Below are 27,775 nucleotides of genomic sequence, written 5' to 3'. Positions count from 1 at the left end.
AGTGATTCCCAGCCTTCCTTGTTCCAGCACTGACCTGGTATGCAAACACAGCAAATCCTTGAAAATAGCATTTATAATAGGAACTGTGCTACAGCACAAATACCAAAGCCAAAATACTATATAAAAGATCAAACAAATATTGACTCAAAGAATTTTCCCCAAGGCAACTGTTAGAGTCTTATCTTGAATAGAATGTTTGCACAGTTAATTAAGTATTGCTGTGGACTCAGCAAGATCCCAGGCAGCCCCTGCCAAGCTGAGCTTCATATCCCACCATCTTATCACTGTTTACAAAGCTGCACAGGAATCCCTCTCCTTCTAGCCCCTCACCTAGCAGTGGGGCTAACTCTGGGTGTGGGATTCAGTGATAAGTAAGTCATACACCTTTTATTCATGGACAAAAGGTAATGGAACGTCAGTGCCAGAGATTCCATTTGCCTATCCCACAACAAATATGTTCTGTCATTACCAGATCCACAGGCTGCCTCTGTTTCTACCTGTTGACTTCCTGGAAACATAGGAACGACTAGAAATGTATATACAGAGAGAGCTGCTTCTGGCTTCACGGAACATATTTGTAAACCCCAAATCCAATGGAGAGCTTACTTCCTGTCACTGCTAACAGTGATACTGCTAACACTGCTTGAAGATGGGGCCTCAAAACTCACCTCAACATCTAGCCTGTTCTGCACAGTGAATGGGCTGACTGCAGATAATTCTGTGTCTAAGCTGTGGAAGTCAGCAATGACAGATGGAGCCAACAAATGTCAGTCAGTACTTTTTCTCCCCCTCCTTCTATTCAGTGAGTGTCTTTGGTGCTCTACATGCTAGAATCTGATTGGGAATAGAAATCTAAACTCTACCATGCCCCTAGGACAAGTATAGGAATGTATTCAAGTGTGAGAGAGGAAGTGGCCAACAAGACAACTAATAAAACTTACATTATTTGACATTGATAAGTGCAAGGAAAAGAGAAAACAACAGAGAGAATCAGGGTATAGAATGTGGGAGGCCCATAAGGAAGGACTGATATCACAGATGGCTATACCCTCAGTAAGAAGCCACTCTTTGGGTCTGAAGGAAAGGGAACAAGCTTATAGAGAAATGGACAAGAGCATTCCAGGCAGTAGAAATGTTTGCACCAAGGTCCTGCAGCAGACCATGGCCAGCAGGTTGGAACATGACCGAGGTGGAGCTTAGTGTTCAGCATCAGGAATGGAAGAGGGAAGACTAGAGAAGAGTGGTGAATAAGACCATACAGAGCCTTGCTGCAAGACACAGTCAGTTCTATCAGCCATGCAAAGCCACTCATTTACAAATTTTCATTTATTGAAAACCCTAATGGTTATTTTCCCAAGAATGTATACATTCTTCAAAAGAGCAACTTGTGGGGGGAGGGAGTACTTTAAGGATAAGAAAAAAGTTATACATCAAGTTAACATGTTTGCCTGGGGGTAAATCCTAAACTTCTTTGACTATAAACCTCCAGAGTGGGAACAGGTGCCATATGAGCAAAGCAGCTATACACCCTAGGCAACCACACACCCGGCCATGCTGTACAAAGACAGCACCCTAGTCAAAAAAACACTGCAGTCATGGGAGACTGGAATACTGAAATTCAGCACATGGTCCATTTAAAAGTATAACACAGCCTCAAAAATCTTGGTAAACTCAGAGCCAAGCTGGCTAATGCCATATACAGACGACTACACATCTTCCCTGCCCAGCCAGCTTCTCAACATAACAAGATGCTATCAGCCAAGATCTGCAGCACAGCCTGGGTTGGGATGGTACCTTAAGGTCTGTTATCTTCCATCAACTCTACTCAGTCCCCATTAACCCAGTTTCATATTTGGTATAAACAGTTTTCCATTAACAAATGTTCCTAAACAGCTCTAAGGCACAAGGGACTCCATTTATGTCTACATAGTCTGTCACCAAGATGACAGGTGTGGACTGCAGGGCATGGCCTGGAGCTTGTGTAACAAAAAGATTAGATTATTAATGACTCACTAGCCACAGTCCTTCCCACTGAGCTTGCCCAAGGCCACTCCTACTATCTACCCACAAAATGGACAAATCTTGTTTTTGGCTGGTGGTGGTGTTGTTTTTGTTTTTTGCTGGGTCTCTTCCGTGCTCTCCTGGGAAGCTATTAGGAAATTAAAAGAAGTTGCAGAGCCGAAACTGATCTATGTAATAACCAACTTGGGGAGAAGTTCCTGAACCATCAGAAAAAGTAGGGAACAAACAATGAGGGTGGGTTTTGAGAAGAAATTATAAAAACCGTGTGAGACAAAACAGAGTAGAAAAAATGATCATAGCTATTACTTAGGAGTTTTTGTAAATACACTTTGAATCTCTTAATGTTCTCTGAAAGACACAATGAGAGTGACTATTATGGAAATACTTGTCGGCTGCCTGAGTTTCCGAGCTGAGCTTTGAGCAGCACGTCAAAGCATTATTCTTGAAACACCTAGAATGGAACAGTCTGGTCCACTGGAGAAGGATGATCCAGGTTCCTCATTTGTCTTAACACACCCTGCATTGTCCAGGGTGGTGATGTGCTCTACAACCAAACACTGGGAAGACACTGCAGGAAAACCACAGCAGACCTTTCTTCCCTGTCTCAAACATAAAAGCCCAAAGAAGTTAAAGCCCACATGTCAATTTCCTCTCAAGCTGCCTTAAAAAGGTAAAGACATGGGCAAAATTTTTTTTCTCAGTATCAACAAAGAAGCCCAAAGAGCAAAACTCTGTCTCCTTACAGTGAGGTTCCACAATCATCTAGAATTTTCTGAGCAGTTGACCTGAGATTGTCTAAACATGCCATCACTCCTGTCCTCCAGAGGTCAGCCCCATAGCAAGTGTGAGAGCAGAATGACCAGACCATGTTCCTTCCAAAAGTAAATCCTCTATAGCCCAGGAAGTTTCTGGCCAAAAACAATTTATCTAAAAACAAAATATGACACACCAGTAAGTATTTAATTAAAATTTTCATTTGTACAAAGATGAAAATGAAGTCATAAATCTAATCATAAAACAGCTATTTCAGACATCAAAGATTATGATTATACCAGAAATTTTTTAATCAAAATAAGAGAAATGATGGTCTTTCAAGACAATGATTATCTAAAGAGATTTTCTGAAACCAAAGGAAAGAAAGGACTGTTGTAAGAGTTTTGTCTTTAATTATGTCATCATCCTGGGACACGGGCCAGCCTAAAAAGCGGGTGGACCCTCTGTGTCCCCCCACTTCCCCGTTCTCTCTTCCCTCAGCGTGGTCTCTCTGTCTCTGTCTCTCTCTCCCTCTCTTCCCCTCTCTCCCAATATAGCTCTAGAAAGGTAACCATGGCTCGTGATTCTTCCTCCAGACCAGCCACCAGCAGCACCGCTTTAACCAACATTTGGAGTTTAACCAACAACTGTGTCTTAGTTAAGGTTTCTATTGCTGTGAAGAGATACCATGAACATGACAACTCTTATAAAGAAAATGTTTAATTGGGGTGGCTCAATTACAGTTTCAGAGGTTCAATTCATTACCATCATAACAGGAAACATGAGGGTGTGCAGGCAGACATGGTGCTGGAGTAGTAGCTGAGAGTGTTACATCTTGCACGGGGGTTTGAACTCAAGGCCAGCCTGGTTTACAAAGTGAGTTCCAGGATAGCCAGGGCTATTACACAGATCTCTCTCAAACAAGCAAACAAACAAAACCCCTAATATCTAAGTTAGCAAACTTCCTTTCACTTTTCCCTGTTGCTTTATTTTTCTCCAGTAACCACACAGAGAGCTTACAATGGGGAGGGGGAGGGAGGAGAACACCAAAGTTTTTTAAAATTACGCACAGAAAAAAGATTACTTTTAGACTATATCTGAGGATAAATTGCTGTTTTACTTTTCACTTTTATGTGTTCTTGGGGCTTTTTCTAGTGAAAATTTCTTAATTTATCATAAAGACAAATTTGAAATATGTTAGTATTATTGAAATGTGATGAGACTAATAACTTACTACTCATGGTATATAGATAAAAGGCAGGATCAGAATAAAGCTTTCACTGATGACTAGCTATTCTGACCCTGACCAGTTAAAGAAGTGATAACTGTACCACAGTAATTCCCAAGCTGAAGCGAGCTTCCGAACTACCTAAAAGTGCATCAAAACACAGGTGAAGCTGGGCGGTAGTGGTGCACGCCTTTAATCCCAGCACTCAGGAGGCAGAGCCAGGCAGATCTCTGTGAGTTCAAGGCCAGCCTGGACTACAGAGGGAGTTCCAGGAAAGGCGCAAAACTACACAGAGAAACCCTGTCTCGGAAAAACAAAATAAAACAAACAAACAAACAAAAAAGATGATACAAAAAAAAAGTGAAGAAAGCTGTTACTCTGCATGTCTAAGTCCCCAGGGGGTACCTATGCTGCCAATCTACAGACTATATCCCCCATAGACGGGTTTGATACAATAGGAAGTAGAGCCTTCTAGAAAGTACACAACCACACTCAAGAGCCATCTTCTCAACATCCTAGAGCAGGAGCCCATGTCATCTCCCTCCAGTCCTAACCAAGGGGTCAATGGAATTCAGATAACTATGATTCTAGGACTAATGAGCTTGTTAGAACATATGATGGAACTAGCCTTTGGTTCCAACCTGGCAGAGTGCCTCCGCCCTCCTTGAAACCCTCCATAAGTGTACCCCAGTACTTGGCAGTACTTGTTGAGCACTACACTGTTCCCTGTGAGGATTTTTTTCAGGTGCCTGCAGACAGATGTCTGCAAAAGCGGTTCCTATGTAAGAAGACAAAGGCAAGCATGCGCACCAGGCTGATCATGTGCACTCAACAGGACCTCTGACAACACCAGAGAGGCAGAAGCAGGAGGAGCAGCACACAATCAGGTCAGCCCCTGCCTTTCACTTCCAACCTCATCCTTCCCATACATGTTGAGATCCTTCAGGAGAAAACAACAAAAACCACAGTGAGAAACTCCATAAAGCCTCCAAAAGCGACGGAAATGCTTTTAAAAATTACTCAGGCCCACACCCAGTAAGTATCATCACCCAGCAAGCCCTCACATACCTTGGGGCGAACACAGTTTGTTTTCGTTTAGTCTAAAGAAGAAGTACAGGGCTAAGGGGCCTCCACATTCTATACGATGAGACCTTCAAAGAGACACTAAGTTAATTAACCATTCAGAAGAGTACAGAGAATTCCCACCAGCCACCAGGTCCCCAAACACCACACCTGTCATTTATTCCCAGTACTGCCATTTCCTGCCTGCGGTAAACTAATTACACACAGTGGGAATTCTGGAGCTGCCAGTTCTAATGTTTACCTGTTGTTAACTTGTTGTGTGACCTCAAAGATAGGTCTCCAGTGCCTTTATTTCCTCTGCTATAAAAGCAAGATAAGGGACTGGCATGCTTGACAAAGAGCCCTAGCATAATACTATAGTCACGCTAGCCTAGAGATGCTCTGGGATGGTAATTAGCGTGTTTCTTTTACTAAGGCCTTTAAAAATAACAATGGCATGTTGTGAAAAGCATGAGACCTCAAATGATATTTCCTCTTTTGCCAAAACAGGTTTCAGTGGCAAGTGCCTCCTCTAGAACAGTACATAAAAGCAACTCCCAGAGTTCCTGGTAAATCACTCCATTTTGTTAAACATCTCTCCATGACCGTAGTTCTAATGATGGGTCCTGGCTACATAAGCTGATGAAGTACCAGAAAACATCGCTTTGATTTCCCTAACTCTGGCACTCAGGATTGAAAACTTCATTTAATGTTTCAAACTCCGTCAGCACAGGGCTGTACTCTCTCACCAATAAAACCTTTGAAGCCATGGAAAACTATACCACAGAATTGTTAGAGACATGGGGTTGTGCTAATCTGTGAGAGAAGCTGGTTACAACACATTCCCAATACAAAACAATCAGTCTGATCAGATTCTGTAAATCCATGTGGTCATAGGAAACTGTCCTAAGTGGTAACTATGGTATTTCATATCCCCCTTCTTAGGCCCCCAGCCCACTTCTCTACTCATTTCAGTAGGAGATACTTCAAAACTGTGTGTGTTACAAACTTAAAATTTCCCCAGTCTCTTGCGTCTTCGTGTATACAAGTTTTAGCTTTAGAAATATTCAAATATTCCCTTTTTCTCATGAATGACTTCTTTGGTTCTAAACCATGAACAAAGTCATTCCTGCATAATTTCACTAACTCTCCCACAATGTTCTTTGCAGTGTTTAACTCTCTGAAACTTATTTTGGGTTACAATATGTTTGCTGGGATCTAAGCTGACAGCTTACTGTGTCTGAATCACTCATTAAATAATTTACTAAATAACTCTTAGTATCTTATTTGGAAAACTTTAGTATATTTAACCTAAAGGTAGTTTGGAAATTATTTGTTAATATAAAGTTTAAAAAAACTATATTGAAACGAATTTATACAATATTTTTAAAGAACTTTCTAAGAAACTATGAACAAATCCAATTATCATCAAGTCACTTCAGTGGGAAGTCAGTCACCTAAATAATAATCCTGGTTTGAAATCAGTTCACCCATTCACAGAGGACTGTGAGAATGTAATTGCAGGGTTGGTAAGTACCTGGTAGCTGAGTCACTGACTACTGTTTGAATTTTCTGCTTATTTCATGGGGCTGGGTTATGACTTCTTGGGTGGTAATGTTATTCTTCCTCTGAAACAACTGGAAATAACACCCCTTGGCTTGAAAAATATATAAACAAAAAGAGAAGAGTAGAAGACTCCATTGTTTAATTTGGTCAAGATTTAGAACCTTCATTTCCCTCCATTGATTTTCCTCTCAGATATATTAGAAATGAGTTCTAAGATATGTACCATAGAAATTGGACTTGCTTTCAATTCTCTATTAACGTGAAATATAAGTTCTTGGAAGCAAAGGATATGTGTATTGGGAAGAGGCAGAGAGAATAAGAGGAAAGAGGAAAGGAAGCTGGGCGAATTCAGCTCTGTGAACTCACAGCTGCCTCTTTGCAGAGGTGGTCCCTCAGGAAGGCTGACCGAAGACCAATTATTTTAGTATTTCATGTACTGTAAATTAATCTTAAGGGGGAGGTACACACAGCACCAGAAATTTCCATCTGAAATCCATCTCTCCACTGACAAACACGGTCCAGCTCTTGCCATCAGTTCACACCCCGAAGCACAAGACATGATGATCTTTCTTTTCATTTGCATAGCTATGACCCTCATTATCCAGCCCTATTTTTACCCAACAAAATAGCATTGCACCATTAAGATTTCAGCATGTCTATTCTTGCAGCGACTATTTTGAATTGTGCCTTTTAGAAGCAACCACTTTAAGAAAAGGGGGAAAAAGTCATCACTTCTGAAGTACAAACTTGGCTTGGTATTAGAAACTAACCTTGGTGAGTTCATTTTCCTGTGTGGAGAAGGAAGGACTTGATTGTCTCAGTCCTTTGGTCCAGGCCTTTGGTTTCTTCCCCCAATAGACAAACCTCATCAGGGATACACTTATTTCTCCCATGCCAACCACATCACCCATTCATTCTTATATACATGTTGTACTTGTTAGCAAATTCTAGAATGCATTCCCTTTTCTTCCTTGGGGTGTGGGGGCTGTTTTATATGTTACTATACTTAATTACTAAGTATACTCTAGACATACTGCTTAACTTTTCATCTAATAAGTGACTAAGATTTAAGAAATCTGGTGTATAATTGCTTAAATTCTCAGTCCCTAAAATAGAAAGGCAAGCTCACCGGAGCATCTTGTGTGCGTCTCTCTTTTCCCTGGAGAAGGGATACATCTGTTAAGCAGTACAAGGCCAGTGGGAAGAGTGTGCTTACCTTGCATGCTGGCAAAAAGAAGCCTCTTTGAGGCCTCCCATCACTGGCCCACCCCACTCCCAGTCCCTGAGGAGTCTCAGGGAGCTGAGAAGTGGAGTTAGACAGCTGTAAATGTTACCCAATTGCCTCTCCCTGTCCTCTACCCCAGCATTTGCCTAGGGGCGGGAACTGAGGAGTCACACCAACTTCATAGGAGGCTCCCCAGGGAGCTGAAAGCAAATGCCAGGAAGTTCAGAACAATGCAATTCCTTCAACTGTCCTGGGAAAGAAGCATCTAAAAGAATAGGTGTAATTTTGTTCATTTTGTGTTGCTGTCACAAAATACTTGAAGCCGAGAAATGAAGAATAGGTTAATTTTGCTTACAATTTTGGTGGCTGGAAAGTCCAGCTCACATGGTACCCACATCGGTAATTAATGGGACTCCTGGCTATGTAACAACATAGCAGAGAAAAAGAAAAAGAAAAAGAAAAGAAAAGAAAAGAAAAGAAAAGAAAAGAAAAGAAAAGAAAAGTAAAGGAAATGTCCAGAATGCAGAGGAGACCAAACACAGCATGGTTCTCTCCCAGAAAAACTACCCAGTCCTACATTCTTCCTTTCCAAAGGCAACGCCACTCACCCACCATTGGGCTCCACTCCTTCAAGATGCCACCACTTCTCAGTACACTGGGGACAAATCTTCCAGCACGAACCTTTGGGCAACAAGCCACACCCAAACCATAGCAACATACAAACATGCACTTTATTACTGATGTAAACACAATCTTACTCTAGCAGTCCATGTCTACAGCAGTCATGCTCAGATACCTACCACATTTCAGAAGCCTGCCAGTCACCAAATGCTCCTGCATAAGCACCCCTGGCCATCATCTAGCTGATTCCATAGGATCTAGAGCCAATCACACTAGCATAGTTTCCCTAAAACATGCACTTTCTACCAAAGACTGCAAAACAGGAAAGGACATCTTAGCACACATCTGGGTTACTCTTCCTGATGCTGTGATAGAACACAATACCAACCTAAAGGAGAAAGGCTTTATTTCGGTTTGCAGTTCAAGGGTAAGACATCATGACAGAGACATCCTAGCAGCAGGTGCTTGAGGAAGCTGGTCACATGGTATCTGAGGTTAGAAAACAGACAACACCAACAGCTCACGCTCATGAGTTTTCTCCTTTTAAAGCAGTCCTGTCCCAAGCCCAAGTGGTCACCCACTGTCATGTTGTGTCTTTCTAAGTCAATTAGAGAGATCAAGATAATCCCTCACAGGCATGGTCAGAGGTTCAACAAATCTAGATGATCCCTTACAAGTATGCCCAGGGACTTGTCTTCTAGGTTATTCTGGATCCTCTAAGGTAGATAATCAATACGAACTAACACAGCAAGGCTCAAATTATGAACCCACCCAACTCCATACCTTCTTTCTCTCTCTCTCTCTCTCTCTTTCTCTCTCTCTCTCTCTCTCTCTCTCTAGAAGACAGACAAAAACCAAACAAACAAACAAAAACCTACCAGGATAAAAAGAAAAAGCACAAGAAACACACACAAGACCCATAATATACAAGCAAAAGACTAGTAAATAACATGTGCCCAAACAAAGCAATTTGAGACAAAAAGTCTATAAAAATACCACTGAGTTCATTTTGCATTGGCCTTGTGCTGTTGGGCATGAGGCCTACCCATTAAATTTGACTAATACACATAATGAGATCCCATTGGAGAAAATGAATTTTCCCTTTTGCAAGCAGACGTCAATTGGAGATAACTTCTTGGGTAAGGATGGGAGCTCATGTCCCCCACCACCAAGTGCTGGGACCCTGTCTGGCTAGAACCTATGTGAGCCCTGTGCATGTTGCCATAGTCTCTGTGAGTTCACTTGTGTGTCAGTCCTGTTGTGTCTGAAGATGGGGAAGGTCTAGAAGGAGTTGGGGGAGGGGAGACCATGATCAGAATATATTGTATGAAAAAAAATACTTTCAATAAAAAAAGAAAGGAAGAAAACCCCCAAAGGAAACCAGACCCTAGGTGCTGGCTCACCAGGCAGGTGCTGACTTTGCCCTTTGGAGAAATTTCCTCTTAAAATCTACAAAGCAGCAGATGTAGGAGTCAATGAGCCTTGCTGGTGGCCCTCATTAGTGACCCTAAGTGCTCTGTTCCTTCCTAGGCCTTTTGTCAAACAGATTCAGCCACTAACAGCTAGAAGGAGCAGAACTAAGCTCCTTGGTTCTAGGTCTTCCCTAATGGGGGGCTGGGCTCTAACAAGCCCTTGCAGGTAACGGCATTGGTGAATGTACTTAGTTATTCCTCACAACAATTTGTATCTCTGTTATAAAGATGGGGCCACAGATGGGGATAAAGAAACACAGCAGAATAACCTGCCTACAAGTGGAAGGCTGTCAGGACAGGACCTAGACACCAGTCACCTAAACTCTTAGACCTGGATCGTGACGTCCATGCCTTGGAAGCCTCCAGCCACCCGGCTAACACTCTTCCTGTGGGTTTCCACACCCTTGGGATAAAATCCAAATTGACCAGTAGTAATCAGTTTGGTGTTCAAGACTCTGCAGCGCCTGGTCCTGCTCATCCTCCCCCCCCCCACCTGCCCCACTACCACCACTGCCTCCTCACGTGCTACCCCTTTCCTGTCCCCTTTCCTGTCCCCTTTCCTGTCCCCCCTTTCCTGTTCCCTTTCCTGTCCCCCCCCAGGCTTATTCTAAGCATTTGAGCATATAACTTCCCAAATCCTGTGGTTCCCTCAAACTTTGCTCCTGCCTCTCCATCTGCCCAGATTCCCTAGTCACCATTCTAGAACTGTCACCGTTCTAGAACATAGGCCTGGCACAGGATCCTTCCAGAATCTCTGTGCAGGGCTCCTGTTCTCCAACTGCTCCTATTCACTCAGCTCTCTCCTGAGCCCAACTGCCAGCCCCTAGTGACAAGGTCTGGCTCCCTGCCTGTCCCAGGACCAGTGGTTAGCAGAAAGCCTGCTCTCTGCAAAGGCACTCAATAAAAACTGGCAAAATAGGAAGCAGGCAGAAAGGACAAGAGCATGATGGAGAGACAGACAGAGAAACGAGAGATATGATTTTCCATTTTTAAATCATCAGCTCTTCATTCCCAATAAGCACCAATTAAACTGCTCTGTACTCCTCAATTAAATGGTTCTTTCATGACAGTTTCCCCTGCCAAACCTCTGTGCGAAGGCCTCTGTGTTCACCGGGGTGTCTGGAGACAGGAACAAACAGGCTGTGCACTTTCTTAAAACAGCAGAGAAAGTGAAGCTTCCCCTGAGCACTCACTCCCTGAAACACAGCAGTGCACTCTGCAACCAAAACACAGGGAAGAAGTCTGTGACAGAGAAAGGCATGTTATTAAGGAAAAGAGTCCCAGGGCAAGGAGCAGACAGATGATGGCCTGACAGAGGCAAGCACAGACCCACTTAATAGAGCAAGCAAGCAGCACACAGGGAGGCCGGCCTCAGAAGCCCATGGACAGCTGACAGGTACTAATCACTGCCTTAACCTCAGAGACTGCCATTAAAGGGTCAGGGCTTAGGGCCTGACAGCTGCCATGAAGAGCTGCTGAGGGCGGGAAGCGTAGACTGGGGCTGCCTTCGAAATCTTGGGGCCCCCAGGGTGCCTCCAATCTTGCAGCAAAGAAGAAAGATTGCCACGTAAGCTTGTGGGGGGCACGTCTAGAGTGAAAAGCGAGGTAGTGCAAACGCACACAGCACCTGGCAGCTCCCCCTTCACTGGGCATGTGTCTCCATCACTTACATTCCTGTGCTACCTGAGAAAGCCAGGTGGCCCCAGTACAATGGGTGCCCCCGCATCCCCATGCAGCTGGACAAGATGTCAGAGTCACAGACATCTGGGTGTGAGAGACAAGAAAGTTTGGGCTCCGGGAACCTTGGTATTCAAACGCTTCATTCAAGCCAAACCTTGCAGGAGCCTAGATGAAGGAGAGAAAACTGAGGCCGCTCCCTTTTGGAAGTAACTGCGAGGAACTCCAGTGGGTGAAGGCCAGTCTCTGAGATGGCTCAATGGGGTCTCGGGAGTTCAGGTTAGGAGTCACCTATATCTGTGTTTTGCAGATATGGCAAGTTTGGTTCAGAGGGGACAGGTAATTTGTCCAAGGTCACACAGCGAAGGCAAGAGACTTAAGAGCAAGACCCAAGTTATCTGTTAGTTCCAATTCTCTGCCCCAGTAACAGCCCTTACACCCTGCTCTGCCTTCTTCCCCATAAGCAAATCCCAGGAGAAAGCAGGAGCCTAGATTGGGGAACCAGAAATCAAGTGTTGCTGGGCCTTAGGAGGCATGTTCACACACAAGCACACGGAGACAGCTCTGCTAAAACCACCTGTCCTGGCTCTCCCGCTATGACTGACCCCAACAGTCAGATCAGCAGAGGCCCCCGTGCCCTGGAACTTCCTCAGACCCCTCTGCACCTCCTTTTCTATTCTCCCATGTGTCTAGCAGCACAGAATTCAGGGTTGCCTGCCATCCTGTCCTCCAATTTGTTCAATTTGTCCCTATATAGTATTTGTGTGTGGTGTTTAAAGTGCTGTTTGCTGTACTTTTCAATTTTATTTCAGAAGTCTACATGGAGAGGGGCCAGAGCTTCATTACAGGGGTTGGACAGGCCTCCACAAACCATGTACAAGGCACAAATAGAGTAGTGATTGTCCCGGTCCCCTGTGACAGAACCGGCTGCTGCATTGTATGCAGTAAACAATGTGAGCAGAGAACATTCTGCAGGCTTACCTCACTCCCTCACAAAATCAAAAGGAAAAATACATGGCAATAAAAAGAAAAATGGGAAACTAGAATTTCAGATTTGTTTAAAACTTAATTAAACCTGAAAGGTTTGTGGAGCTCATTTATTTCTTTTGTAGCCCAGGAGCACAAGGTTTCCATTCCGCGTCACCAGTGGGATAATAAAAACCTGATGCTGTTTTCATCGTACAATAAAGTTAGAACAAAGTATTTCCTTGAAATAGACAAGTAAAAATGGAAACACGTGTACCATAAAACTCAGGAAAGGCATTAAAAACTGTGTAAAAATTTTAAAATTAAATATTTAATTGTGTCCGCTAATACTTCATTCTCATCTGGAAAAATGACTTAACAGTAAGTACACAGGTATGACTTTATATATCTCCCAGGTAATCCTCTGAATTGACAAGTTTAAAAGAGACTGAGCGTCCTCTTTACAATGAAAGCTGAACATGCAATTAAACGGAACAGGAAGCCGGTAGCTCAGCTTGGCAGTGAGATAGCCACTGCCCCCCCCCTCCACCCCTGTCAATTCCATGTCATAAGCATCTACTGGAAGGACAATGCCTTGCACTCTCCACAGGCTAGCAATCCTAGACGAGTCATATTAAAGATGATCATAGGGGCTGGTGTTAGATTACCCACACCAGACACAACAAATGGAGCCAGGAGTGGGCTGTGCAGGGATTGCGGGCTGCCGAGAATGAGGGTATGAGTGGGCGCGCGCACACGCCCACCTGGTGAGCATTTCAGGAGAGAGAAGAGCAACTGTGGGGTAAGGAGAGGGGGTCCGTCCTTCTGCTGAAAGACAGAGGACTGGCTGAAAGAACTTTCAAGACTCTAAACATCTTCAGCTCGTGCTGCAGAGAGTAAATGTTCCAGCCAATGCCAAGGGTGATCCTCATCCTCGTATCTGTGTCTTTCCCATGGGTTACTTCTATGGGAATTAAAGAATATTTAACTAATATCTGTGTGTCTCCCCCACAAAGTCTCCACAAGCACCTTGAGGTGCTGCATCGAATTCATCTTGGTGATCCCAGAACAGTACCTACTACACACAGTGGAACCCCAAATATGGAAGAGCAGGATGGACAATGGGTATCTCATTTGACATGTAAATAGCAGATGCCTGCATGTTGGATAATGTCAATCAAATTCCTTGGCATCTAGACATCATGTAAATACACAGATCCATCAATGGCAATACTTCTTTTTCTTTTGGCCACAACGTTAAATCTCCTGATGGACAGGACAGAGGAGTTTTTATTCCTAGTCTGGACCAGCAACTTCTGCTCAGTCATCTGGACTCTTAGAAGAACAGTTATAGGAAGCCAGCATATATAAGGCTGGCCTCACACTCAGGACCATTGGACATGCAGGACAGAATGTCTGCTGTCAACACTTCTATTTAATATTGCACTGTGGTTTCTAGCAATGTCAATTATCCTGTGTATCTCCCACAATGTCTCTATGAGCACCTCAAAGTGCCTTATCTAATTCATCTTGGTGATGAGATGAAATGAGAGAGGAAGAAGGAATGAAGGAAAGAAGGAAGGAAGGAAGGAAGGAAGGAAGGAAGGAAGGAAGGAAGGAAGGAAGATCTATGATAAAGATAATAAAATATTCCCATTTGTAGATGGCATGATGCTGCACCCAGAAAATCTTAATGAATTTATTAAAACATTACTAGAGCTAATGAATGAGGGCAACAAGGTTTCAGAATACAAGAATCAACTGTATTTCTATGTATTAACAAAGAACAACCTCGAATAAAATTGACATCTCTACACACACTGCACCAATAAATAAACAGCTAAGTAGATAAATCTTAATGAATTCATTAGATAAGTAGATGAATAGAGAAGATGCCAAAGAATTTAACAATAGAGCTTCAAAGCTTGTACAGTAGAAATCATAAAAAACAGATGAAAAACCTTAAAGAATGGTAAGTCTGATGACAGAGTTTGACCCTGGAGCCCATGGGAAGGAGAGAAGTAATTCAACAAGTTGACCTCTGACCTCCATTGTGTACGTTGGCATTCCCATTTGCACACACAGGTGTGCACATGCACACACAGACACATGATAAGTAAACGTCCTTACATTGTAAATGGATGTGAAGATGCACACAGTAACTGGATATGTCAGTCAGCTTTTTTCACTGTGCCATGTTCCTAGGATTAGACGTTAAGGGAGGCCAGAACGAGGGTTTCAGAGGTGCTGTCCAGCGCTAGCTCTGTGGCATTTGGATCTGAGGTGAATGAGAGCATCACAGTCAAGACTGCGGGATAAAGCAAAGCTGCTCCGCTATGGCAGCCAAGAAGGGGAGAGGTGAAGAATGAGGGGGAGAGCAAGGGAGTGTGTGTGTGTGTGCACTTGTGTGTGTGTATACATACACACAACTCTACCATGAAAATGCCAGTAACCCAAATTTTTAAATGGCAACATAGTTAACTGGACAGTTATCTAAAGAAGATTCAGCATTTGTACATGGAAATGCCCTCAGTGTCATTAGCTGTAAATGTCCATTAAAAACCACAAGGAGATGTCACTGGCAGTGATGAGGATGACCCTGCAGCCCTGGTGTACAGGTGGTGGGAAGAGAAGTGGGCCAGCCATTTGGGGACGACAGTGACAGCTCCTCAGAAAGCTAACCATAGATGTACCTACCATATGGTCCAGAGCTGTTACCCTCCCTATATGTAGGTGCAAGAGAATGGACAACGTAAGTCCACATAAAAATTTGTTCGTGGATGTTCAGAGAATCATTAATCACAGTAGTTGAAAGGTGGAAGGGATCCAACTGTCCACAAACTGATAAACAAAATGTATCACATCCATGTAAAGAAATATTACTCAGACATCAAAAGGAAGAATAAACTGACTTACCATATCTTAAAATCATTACAAATTGTTGTCTTTTATTATTATTGTTGTTGTTGTTGCTGCTGCTGCTGCCTTTTAAGCCATGGCTGTCTGAATCAGCAGCGGTTGGGCTGCAAGGGCTGTAGCTGGAGGAACACCTGTTCCCTCAGGCTTCAACCCTTGCAAGCTACAAAGAGAACTTAACTAAACCTCTGTCCCTCTAAAGAACTCAAGATTCGAAGGTTAAGGTGGAATTCTGCTCTTCAGAGAGGCTGAATAGCAAGTAGCTCACCTGCTCTGCTTGTCTGCATCCTCCACAAAGCTCCTGTGCTTCTCCGCGCCCCTCCTTATAAACCCTTTCTCACCTGGCTCCTCCCTACCACTTCCTGTCAGCTAGGCACTGACGCAGCCTCCTGACCGCAGGTGAATTTTATTTCATCAAACACATCTTTGCATCATTAACCAAATGTCCCAGAGCATAAACAAAAGTAACACATCTTGAAATAATATTCTACAACAACAAATCTTACACTTTGAAAACATTTGAGTGAAAGAAATTAGATACAAATGTATCAGAGGGTTTCAAGTATATGAACAGACCAGAAGAGGCAAATCCAACACAAGGCTCCTTAGTTCATACCAGGACTCAGGGAGGTGAAGATATGGAGTGATTGTTAAGGGTACAGGCTTCCTTATGAAGTGTCAAGAGTATTCTAGAATTAGATATTATGGTTGCCCAACTCTATGAACACATTATAAAGGTAACTGTGCTGTGTGTATCACATCTTGATTACATATAATTTTCACATACTGCTGATAACACTCAGAGCTAGCGTTCTTGAGAGATGGAGAAATGGGTACCAAATTTAACTCAAAGGTTTGGGACTTCACTGTTGTTTTTGGTGTTTTATTTTGACACAGGGTCTTGCCATGTAGCTCTGGCTGGCCAGCACTACCATGCCCAGGTTCCTCAGTGGCACCAGCACCACGTCAAGTGCTCAGTCACCATATTGAGACAGTGGCTATGTACAAGGAGGAACCGGGTCTCCATCAAATTGGTAAGTCCTATTGGAACGAGCCAACACCAAGTAAGCTGGTGCATGCTTTCCATTTTCTTCTCTATATTCATTTTCAGCTTTTCAACAATAAGCAAATGTTTATAATAAAATAACTATTTTAAGTGGAGACTTAAGAAATGGAAGGTGGGGCAAGGGAAGATGTCTTAGAGGTTAAGAGCACTTGCTGCTCTTGCGAAGAATCTGAGTTCAGTTCACAAGCACCCACACCAGGCAGCTCACAACCACCTGTAATTGCAGCTTTAGGGGACCCAATTGCCTTTTTCTGGCCTGCAGAAGCATGTGTACATATATACACATGCACACATGCATGTTCACACACAAACAATAAAACACATCTGAAAAAACGAAGAAGCAAATGAAAACTGAAGGTGACCCAGGAGTCACTCACTCACTCTGAGGTTCTCTGTGGTCCTGGCAGCAGCAGTAGGAGCTGGTCCCACGATCTCCCTCACCCAGGCTGAACCTCTGCACCCCAGGCTAGGGAGGTGGGGGAGAAGAGGGCACGCCAAGCCAGACAAGAACATCGCTCTACCTGCTCCGAGTTCAGCAGCTTCTATCACGAAGCCCTCTCCAGTTATCACACACTTTGATGGATTACGAGAGTGATAACATGGAGATGTCTGTTCCTTTTTGTCCAGATTTACACAGCAGCCTTCAAAGAAAGATGTGTCTATCTCCTTCAAGTACAGAAGCCCTACCTCTTAATACAGACCTAAAAAAGCAACATCCTGTTACAGAGGAGGAGGCTTGAGAACGAGGCTTCTCAAACTAGGCAGCAAGATAGAGCAGTTCACGCCTTCTGAAAGACAATGTGGAGATATGTATCCAAAGCCTTAAAAAAACCTTCTCTTTGCTCAATTATGACACTTTCAGCAACTTATTCCAAGAGAATCATGGTGGGTACGTTCAGAGGTTTGACTATAAGAATGTAGCTGGCAGGGCTGTTTATAACAGCAAAAAGCCAAATTGAAGCTTTGAGAGCAACCTGATCCATCCTCACGAGGACATGGACCATCAGCCAAGGACAATGGGGAAGGAAAGACTCCATGGCACCAGAAAAGTTCATTAAGTATTAAGCTTAAAAGTGAGTTTTAATACAGTATGAAAGGTGGTATTTCATTTTCATGATATATATGTAGACATATACACATATATACTTAGAATGATAATGATAATGACTATGAGGAAGATGAAAGTCAGGACGGTGTGAAGGAAAACATGCAGTTGGGATTAGAAATTGTTACGTCATGTTTTTAATAATGAACACATATCATTACGGTAATAAAAAATTTAAAAAATGTTTTTTAAAAAAGGCAAAATCCTAATAAGACAAGAATATTTATACTTATCCCTTGAAATAAAACTATCACTATAATTATTTTTACATTTAGTTCCAAGCTTCCTAGCTGCCAAGGCAAAAATGAATACAAAGAATTCCGTAGCTTCCCACTGTTTTATCAGCTAGTCATCTGGCACTAGATTCTAGGGAGAACTGATGCTGTCTGCTCCTACGTCACACGAACAGCCACCCTATGTAGGCACAGCAATGGGTCTCTCATAACCTCCACCCTGTTCTAATTCTTCCGGCAGCCAGCTGATGAGGACCTGGCTCCCAGATCCCAGCTAAGGAGCTAACACCACACACTACCTCCTCTGTGGAGTGTACCCACCCCTGTTTTCTAGCACACAGGCCCAGCATGATGCCATGTTTTCAACATCCATCTAGGAGCATCCGGCCTTTACACAATCCTGTGGCGCTGGTGCTTCTCACTGTGAATAACAACACTCAGCCTACCTCACCAGAGAGACAGGTCATTAAGAGTCCTAATGTGATGTGCTCTGAGAACAAGTTTTCTTAGCAATGCATCTGCTGAAGCCCCCCCCCCCGACTGGAGAGAGCAAACAAAACTAGACCAGGGGTTAGGGGTGTTCACTGGACACAAGACACAAGAGCTTCAAGGGCTAGAGCACGCAGCCCTGAAGTGGCCCCCAGTACGTTGAGTATCACCCTTTCAAGCAACCAACAAACTGGCCTTGTCTGAGTCCGGGTACCTAAAGGATCACACATGGTGGGATGAAGGAGTGAGGGGAGTCAAGTCCATTGCCTTCTGTGGGCTGTGATTACAGGAGCAGTCTAAATTACATTTCCCCTTTCAACTTAACCTCTGTCTTCACTCAGACCCTGTGGCTCCAAGTCCTAGGATGACAAAGCTTGGAAACTTCTAAAGCAGCTCTCTCCTCTGTCACATCCTCTCTACTCCAAGTACCCTCTTCTCCATATGTCCCACAAGTACCTTCAAGCCCCCAATGGGCTGTCTCCTGTCCAGGAGCATGCACTTTCTTATATATGTGACCTCTAAGAGAACTCATCCACTGAATTCTTACACAGGCCCAGCTATGACATGTCACTGGCCCCTCACTCAGCACTTCCCACAGTGCCTGGTACGTTAAACTGGCCAGGATGGGGAGAAGCTCACAACACTGCTGGAAGAAACACATATACCAAACCCCAGAGTGCTTTGGGACAGCACGGGGACTGTGCTGAACGCTTCAATAGCTTGAGGAGAGATGGGCTGGACAGGTATTTTTCATTCTGCAAGAAGCAACATATTTGTGCAGTGTAAAATGAATTTAAGAGTTCAGGACACACAAGGAAAGTAAGTACTGTTTCATAAAATGCTTGCCATGGGCACGTGTGTTCATGCGTGTGTGTGTGTGTGTGTGTGTGTGTGTGTGTGTGTGTGTGTGTGTGCCTACATAGGCACAAGATCATTGATTTCTTTCAAATAGTTTGCAAGGCAGAGAATGGTACAGCCCCCCAAAACCTTCATGTAGCACCCAAGCCACTGATTGTCCTGAAGGGTATTCATGCAAGAATCGGAAAGCCGGATGAGAACTCTTAAGTTCACCCCCACACACACACCCGTCCATTCTGTAAAAGCGTCATCCTAGATCACAGGCAACTCCTCCCACTGAGGCACAATGAGAGGAGGGAAACAATGCCATGGGGGGGGGGGGGTCTACACAGCCTGAAGTTTCATTTGGCCATTTATATCAAAATACCACCCCCATGAAAGGGGAAGCAATATCTAATATTTAGACAACAATTTTTCAGCCTAGATGAATGCCAGAACCACTCAAGGAATGTTTAAAACATACTTATGACTAGATCACAAAGAATATCTTCTAGGACTCTGGGACCCGACACAACACTTCCCAAGTGAGACCCACTGGTCTCATGTTTTAGATGTGTAAGACATACAGGGATTTTATAGAGCCCTGAGAGAAAAGAACCAATGCCAAGATATTCCATGAAGATCACTAAAGAAAAACAGGCTTAAAACACAAAATTGGGGTTTTTTGATTTCTGCCCAAGATGTACAGAGCTGCAGGGGGTCTCACACTTATGCCAAACAAAAGGTTGCACAAACTTCAAGTTCATAGCCTAAACAAATCCAGTGAACAACTGACAGAGAGCGGACTAGCCCAGTCCAAGGAGAAGTGTTACCTGTGGACAATAAGACGTAAGCGTTTGTTCGCCTGGGCAGATGCACCTGCAAGCCTCAAGAAACAGACAGAGGGATTCAAGGGGAGAGCTGGGAGCGCATGGAGACAGACCTCTCCGAGGCCAACCCCAAACACAAGCAAGGCCTTGGTAGAGGAACGCAGAGTCTGGGGCATGGAAGTGCCTCAGATCCTATGACTACAGGCTAGACTGCCCGGGTCCTCACACAGAACAAAACACAGCAATGGGGAGGCATGCCCAGGTCCAGGCAGAAGAATTACCTCTTTCTCCAATGTCCTACCAATGTCTAGTTCTCAACAACAAAAGAATTGCAGGGCATCTGAACAGCAAGGAAAAACCGCGCTGAAAGCCATAAAGCAATCCACAGAAGTGAAACAGATGTCATGTGGACATTGAAGCTATCAGGGAGAGAATGGAAAACAATCATATTTATGAAAGACTCCAGTGGAATGAGTAGATAACGCGATCATTTGTCCATGGGGGGAAATGGGTTATTTTAACAGCACCGGGGACGGGGGGGGGGGGGGGGGGGACCATAAAGAAAAGAATCTATTGTGAAAAAAAAAATGCTCTCAACAAGGATTCTCTTAGAGTTCCCACAGCCAAGTTAAGAAATAATAATAATAATAATAGCGAACTTGAAAACAAGTGAATAGAAATTACCCAAACTGAAACAAGAAGAGCAAGCAGTGAACAAAGGAAACAGATCACAGTGGACAAGAAAGAAAGCTAACCCAAAAACTGTAGCTGGAATTTCAGAAGAGGGCGGAGGAGAATAAAGGGGAAAAAAAGCTGCTGTGACTTTTCCAAAATGACAAACCACAAATCCAAGAACTTTAAGAAAGCCGGGCTAGATAACTAGCAAGCATGTGCCTGCATACAGCAGTCTTGAGCATCCCCCACACCAGAGCCAAAAACCTGAAAACCAAAACAGAAAGAAAATCTTAGATGCAAGGAGAGAAAATTTAATGCTGACTACAGAGGAAGAGGAGGAAAAGTTCTTGTCAAAAGGCCTGCAAACAAAACAAGCAGTGAAGGGGTGTCTTTAAACCACTGCAATGACAAACAGGCTGCCGACTGGGAAGTCTGCATCTATTTTTCATTGCCAACACAGACAAGTGAATGTCTAAAACAAGAGTCAGCATAGCCTGCAAGTCCACGGCCTGCTTTAGTTTGAAAGATTACATTGAAATGGTTGTTTCCTCCCTTTGACAGAGACAAAGCGAGGGCTTGCTCTCACCACACCCAAACGTAGTAGACTTCCTAGCCGGAACAGCCAAGCCAGAAAGACATCAGGATCGGAAAAGAAAATGACTGCTATTCGCAGAGCATGTGATTCTCTTTGTAAAAAACCTGAATGACTCTACCAACCAATCTGCTACAATATACAAGAAGCGATTTCTGCAAGTTCACTGGATACAAATTCAGTATACCAAAATAAACATTTCTGTATGGTCACTGAAAACCCCAAAATTAAATACTTAAGGTATAAACATAGCAAAACCTTATGCACAAAACTATTTTTTCTAAAATCTATCAAAAAAAAATCCAATGATAGAAACCAGATAGATAGATAGATAGATAGATAGATAGATAGAGACAGAGATATATAGATGCCATATTTATAGATTGCAAGACTCAAATATTTTAACATATCAATCAATTTACAGATTACCTGTACCCCCAGGGAACTTTTGTAGACATTGACAAGCTGATCCTACTATTCACATAGAAAGACAAAGGAACTAACGAAGCATGTCATTAGTGAAAAAGAACAACACTGGTCAACAAGATTACCCACTTTCCAAAGGCCCTAAAACAATCCAGTCCAGAGACGGTAATATTTACACATAGTACAATGTTAGATCAGCAGCATACAAGGGCTCCAGAATCAATGAATCATTATATTTATGATGTTTTATTTAATGTATTTAATATTTAAAATTAGATAAAATAAAATATATTTTAAGCATTACATCTATATCTCTATCATCTATCTATCCATCTATCCATCTATCCATCCATCCATCCGTCTATCTTTCTATCTATCTGAAGGTCTAAGAACAACCTGCTGAAGTCAGTTCTCTCCTTTCACCAAGAGGGTCCCAGGAATCAAGTTCAGGCTGTCCAGCTTGGCAGCAAGTGTCCTTACACACAGAGCCATCTTGCTGGCCCCTGGCTGGTTTTCCTTTAAATACCCAAGGAAATAGTTGGGAAATGTTGGTCCTTTTAATAACTTGTGCTAAAATAATTGAGCTTATACATGCCCAAAAAGTCTTGGACCCATTTTCACACCTTATTCAAACCTTAACTCAATTATAGACCTAAATGTAAAACATGAATGTATGAAATTTATAAAGGAAAATGGGAGCATTGTTAAGACTTTGAACTCATGAGATAAATTCCATATAAATTCTTAGGAAAGGGACTAGTTTTCCTATGAGATAAGAATGGTTCTTTGAAATGCAGAAACGATTATAATTGTCTAAGGCTTCAAATTTTATTTTCTCACTATTCAAATAATGAGCCTGAGCATGAATGAGCACATTTGTAATGTAACCATACTTCCTCTTTCTCTACCACCCAAACTAAACAATTCTGGAGCAAAATGATAAAAGGAATGGTCCTGTTTGCCCTTTGCTCATATTTCTTCACTCATTTCTCATCACCTCGTACTGTTTTGCAAGTCACTATAGGAACAAAGTAAGATCTAACAAAGAAAGAAATTCAGCTGAAAAAGGAAAAAGCTAGGGGTTGTGGAGATGACTCAGTCGGGAAAGTGTTTGCCACTCAAGCATGAGAGTCTGGGTTCAACTCCCAGAACCCACACAAAAAAGCCAGGTGCAGTGGTTGCACTTGCAATCCCAGTGTTGGGGAGGTAGAGACAGGCAGATCCCTAGGGCTCACCACCCAGCCAAACTAGCAAGCCGAGGCCAGCAAGACCCTGTCTCAAACAAACAAGATGGAACTATATGTCTCACAAACATAATGTGGTTCCTGAGGCTGTCCTCTTGTGCACAAGTGCACACAAGCACACATACACACACACACACACACACACATAACACACACACATAACACTTACACATAACACACACACACACACACACACACACACACACACACACACACACACAACCACCTGCATAAAAACACATGTGCACATTAAAAGAAAAATAAAATACTCTAAGTAATTTGATATTTAACTGGCCTCTAGGTGAACATTTGTCCTTTTTTGCCCCAAACCATTCCTGCTCAGGCCAGAATTCTCTGCCAGAAGTAAGACTTCCAGGATTGTGACCAGGCGTCCCAGTAACACTCTTTACCTGACTAACTCCCTTTTCAATACCTCACTGCTCCGCATCCAAAATGTTACCTAAAACAGAGGTATGTCTCCTTCTGGGGGACTGTAAGCTCCATGAGAACAACGCCATTCTCATCTTTAAGGATTTTGGATTCCCCACACTTTAAACTGTGTGCGGCGCACAGTAGGTGCTTTGTGGGGTGACTACTGCCACATCTGCACAGTGATCCTAACAAACATAGCTGTTTGAGCTGGCCTTCCCCACCTCCGTTCTCCAGGATCAGTGAGCACTCATTCTGGCGGCTTCTGGATGAACTGGGTCTTGAGGAGAGGGGATTGTAGGAAGCCGCATTGTCCAGGTTCTGCAGCCAAACACCAAATGTCCACTGATACCCACCATGTCCAGTGGAAACAAAAAGCATCAGTCACCTAGCGCTTTGGTGAAAACGGACAACACACGTGACTTCAGAGCAGCACTAAACGCTGTCACTGAAGGTCATGCACTGAATTCAGGACAAGGAAGCCTGCTTTCTAATCCAGGATCTACCACTAGCTGCATGTTCACCAAGCCCCAGCCTGTTTGAAGGCAGGTAACAATGCTGAAACTGCGCCATGGCTTTGAGCAAAGGAGTGCTCTCAGGAGAACTGAGGAGGCCCTGGGCTAGGGTGGATCGCTAGGGGAAGACCATAGTCATCTGTGAGATTTTAGCTATACATGGCCCCTCCTGGAACTCCTCCAAAAGAGTGAGCCATTATCTCTCACTAAATGACAGTGATACATGGAAAACTGTCACTCATGCAAAGGGGCATGGGGAGAGCTTACAAAGCCTTTTCCAGGTTTCACGAGTGAGTTGTCTGACAAATGGGCCTATGACTCTGAGTGACACCATAGGGGTCCAACACAGGGCACCCCTGTCTTTCCTGCTAATGCTATGCTTAGCTCCTTTCCTGCCCCCCCCCCACATCCTCTGCTTTTCCTCCTGGCCTGAACCCTAGATTTTCAGGAGGTATGACTGGGTGCCCACCCTTGCCTTGGCCCTTGCATGCAAACTTCTGATCATATTAGACACAGAGCCCGGGGGAGATGAGCCCTACCCCAGCTCAGAAGAATGTCTGGCAAAACCAAGCACTGCCCCAGCTCTGCTGCTAAGGATTGTTCTAGGGGCAGACTGCCCATTCCAGTCAATGGTACATGGCCAATGACAAGAAGGAAGGAAATTTAATTTTCTTATCTAAAAGGAGACTGAGGAGTAAGCCCTGTCTTTCCCTCTGCTATTATGTCAAGGAAGGCAATAGGATCCCTGGTCCCCATGGAGGTCAGGGGAAACTTAGAGAAATTTCTAGAAGGCACCCAGAGCTGTAAACTGTCCCTTCCCCACCCTCAGACACCCTGAGGGGAACAATAATGTGACCTAACTAAAGCAGCATATATTAAAGTGTGCCCTACCCTGTGACCAGGACAGATCCTTCACGGCTTCTGCTCCGCAGCCTGTTCATTTCCAATTTAGAGCTAAACTACGCTTTGCTTGGGAGGACTTCACAAGGTCCCCAGCGAGACAAGTGTTATCTGCACATACACCTTTCCTCAAAGCATCCACCCTCCCTCTTCACAGAGGCTCTGGCATGTGCTGGGAACTGACTAGATGAGGAATGATTGAGTGAATAAAGCAAGGGCTGAAAGCTGGAAATTCCAGCCCTGGCCCTGACAGGCTGGCACCTAGGCTGTCCACACGTATAAGCAAGGCCTCCTTGAGGTATCCTCAAGGAAAAGTCGACACAGTGCAACACTCAGTCCTATTTTTGGCTGCCCAGAATTGAACCTACTTCTTGAGAGCAGGCCTCCAAATAGCCTACACTTGAGACAGAGCGGTCAACCCCAGTAGCTGAGTTAATCCTCCATGGTGTTGGTGGCACCTGGCCAATACAAGTCTACTCCGGTTATGGAAATCCATACCCTATGTGCCAAGATGGCTTGGCCTTACTGTGTCCAGTGCACCAGGAAGGTCTGCTGGAGGATAAAATGTCTATCTCTCCCTCCCTCTCTCCTCCTTCTCTCCTCTCATTTCCTTCAAAGATAGGCCTGAAGATAAGGTGCCAGCTCTATTGACCACCGCATACCAAAGAACATGTCAGCCTAGAGGGGAAGAATTGAGATGCCCCCTGAGGGAGCTCATAGGAGTGGCCATATCTTTCTACCCCTCAACTTTTCATTTGGAGGACTCAGTCAATTCCTACATTGCATAAGGCAACTTTCAAATCACCAAACCCGAATTCTAAGAAAGGAATTCTCACAGTTCCCAGTGGCAGGAGCGGGATGATTATACCCTTCTACAAGGGGAACATGTGCACTGACCCTCTTGATCTTGGCAGTCAGAACAGCCCCACCCCATGCCACCGCTGCCACCATCAAATAGTCAGGATGGTGCCCACCCTTCCCAGGCACAGAGGCGCTATCACTTTCCCCCTGGATGCCTTCTATTCAGAACGATGCTGGGGTCTCTGGAGACATGAAGTGTCGAATGTGTTAATACCTGAAGGATAAACATGGAGGACAAACCCTCAAGCATGCTAGGCACCTCATGGGGTGTCAAATAATTTAAGGCCATCTGATGATTATAATGCCTATTTGAGGGAACAGGCTCAGAGAAGTTAAAGAGCTTGCTCAAGGTCACAGAGCTAGCTAGTCAGTGAACTGAAATTTAAACACCACTCCGGACTACTCTTCCCACTTCATCACTCTGATCACCAGGCACCCGGAGGTGGGCAGCACCCCTTCACCCCACCACACCCCAGGGCACACAGACCCGTGCGGACTTACTACGTCTGCCCCCTGGAACTAACCAATGTGTTGGTTAGTGATTTCACAGCCAAAGTAAAGCGCCAGGCAAGGGGAGCGGCGGCTCCCGCGGGCGGGGATGAAGCGCCGCAGAGGGAAGGGCGGGAGCTGGCTCGCACTTGGCCGTGCGGTCCGGCCCCAGCCCCTGCCGTGGCCTCCGGCCGGGGAGTCAGCGGGAGACCGGCGCAGCTCCGCCCGGCGCGTCCAGATGTGGGCAGCTGCGCGCCCCTGCGGTCCCCTGCGGCTCGGAGAGTCCCGCGTTGGGTTCCGCGGGTCGTAGCGCGGCGCCCGCCGCAGCCGCTCGCCCCTCCCAGCCCCGGCTCTGCAGCCCCGCACGCGGCCACCCCGCCGAGCCCGCCCGGCTCACCTACGCGGTCGCGGCCCGCGGCGGACTCCCGGCGCCTCGCTCGGCTCCCAGCCTGGGCTCGCGGCACCCGCCCGGGGCTGGCGTTGGCTGGGACCGCGCGGGGCGGGGCGCAGCTCCTCCCAACCCCGAGCCACCTGGGGCGACCGGGAGGGGCGGGCAGGCAGGTGAGAGCCTCCCGCGGGGAGAGGGGAGCGGCCCCGGGTGCACGCCTGGGAACGCCGCCTGGATCCTGCGCCGGGTGGCAAGAAGCCGAGCGAACGCGAGTAGGTCGCTTAATGCACCCGAGCAGAAGAGCGGTTCCCACCTAGCCTGGCCGGTTGGGGAAAACGCATAGACCCTCGCGGAGCAGCCAGACTAAGAGGGATACTGCCTGCTGTCCTCACAGAGCGGGGTGCGAGTCCCTCAGGGTTGAAACGGTGAAGCCAGGAGTGCAACTTACTTCAGAAACAGAACTCAGGTCTTTGAGATCCTTCGATCCTACCCTTCTCAGGCCTCATCCACCACTCAAACGAGGTCTCATCCTCTTTTGAAAGAATGCATTATGCTATAATTGAGAAAAATCCCGACTGCGATGTCCTCCCCAGCTCTGGATAGTAAATCCAACCTTGCTTCTCTTGTGCTGAATCGCCAAAGCCTTGTACAAACCCAGAGCAGCCCAGGGCTCGGTTGAAAGCAGAATGCCGGAGGTATGGTCCCCAGGCTAGGCTGGCACCAGCCTTCCTCTGTGTTATCATTTGAAAGCAAGCTTCTTGGCTTGCAGGCCGCTGGCTGTATCCCTTTCCTTCCCAACACTTCCAACCAGACAGTCTGTAGGAGGCCTTCACTCTCAGGATAACTGTCTTAGTTAGTTCAGCCAACTCTCGAACTTAGGAAGAGGTGGCAGGCAGAGGGACTCGCAGAACAGAATAACCTGACTTCACCAGTGGGAACCGACCCTGAGGTCCAGGCCTGGATCTCCAAAGACAGCAGAGTGGCCTGCTACTAGGAAAACTTGGCTGAGGGGCAGATCTGAGAGACTAGGCATGGATGTGGTCTCTAGAGACCCATGGTGCTTTTGCATGTCAAGTTGCACCTAAGCCAACGGCATTTACCGAGGTCCCTGACAGATTCTAAGAGTGGAGTATTTTTCAAAGTCTTCCATTTAACAGACAGATGACCTTAACACACACTTAAGGTCTG

The 27,775-nt window shown here is 44.9% G+C and overlaps 1 protein-coding gene across 7 annotated transcripts in view; it reads right to left on the bottom strand.

Annotated features, from left to right (window-relative positions):
• The window catches only part of Lypd6b (LY6/PLAUR domain containing 6B), a 169,821-nt gene extending 142,947 nt beyond the window's left edge, over positions 1-26,874 (bottom strand). For 5 of the 7 annotated variants that reach the window (XM_036186351.1, XM_036186352.1, XM_036186355.1 and 2 more), the window contains exon 1: positions 26,597-26,874. The gene's annotated coding sequence lies outside the window, so the exon portion shown is untranslated. Of the gene's footprint in view, positions 1-26,211; positions 26,501-26,596 lie in introns of those variants that run through there. The other 2 variants (XM_036186357.1, XM_036186354.1) reach the window with 2 other exon arrangements.
• Positions 26,875-27,775: the final 901 nt, after the last annotated feature.

Source organism: Onychomys torridus, chromosome 4 (genome assembly GCF_903995425.1).
Source record: "Onychomys torridus chromosome 4, mOncTor1.1, whole genome shotgun sequence".
In the NCBI taxonomy this organism is placed as follows: domain Eukaryota; kingdom Metazoa; phylum Chordata; class Mammalia; order Rodentia; family Cricetidae; genus Onychomys; species Onychomys torridus.
The sequence above is the reverse complement of the archived record's forward strand: the minus strand, read 5'-3'. Positions and strand labels throughout refer to the sequence as shown.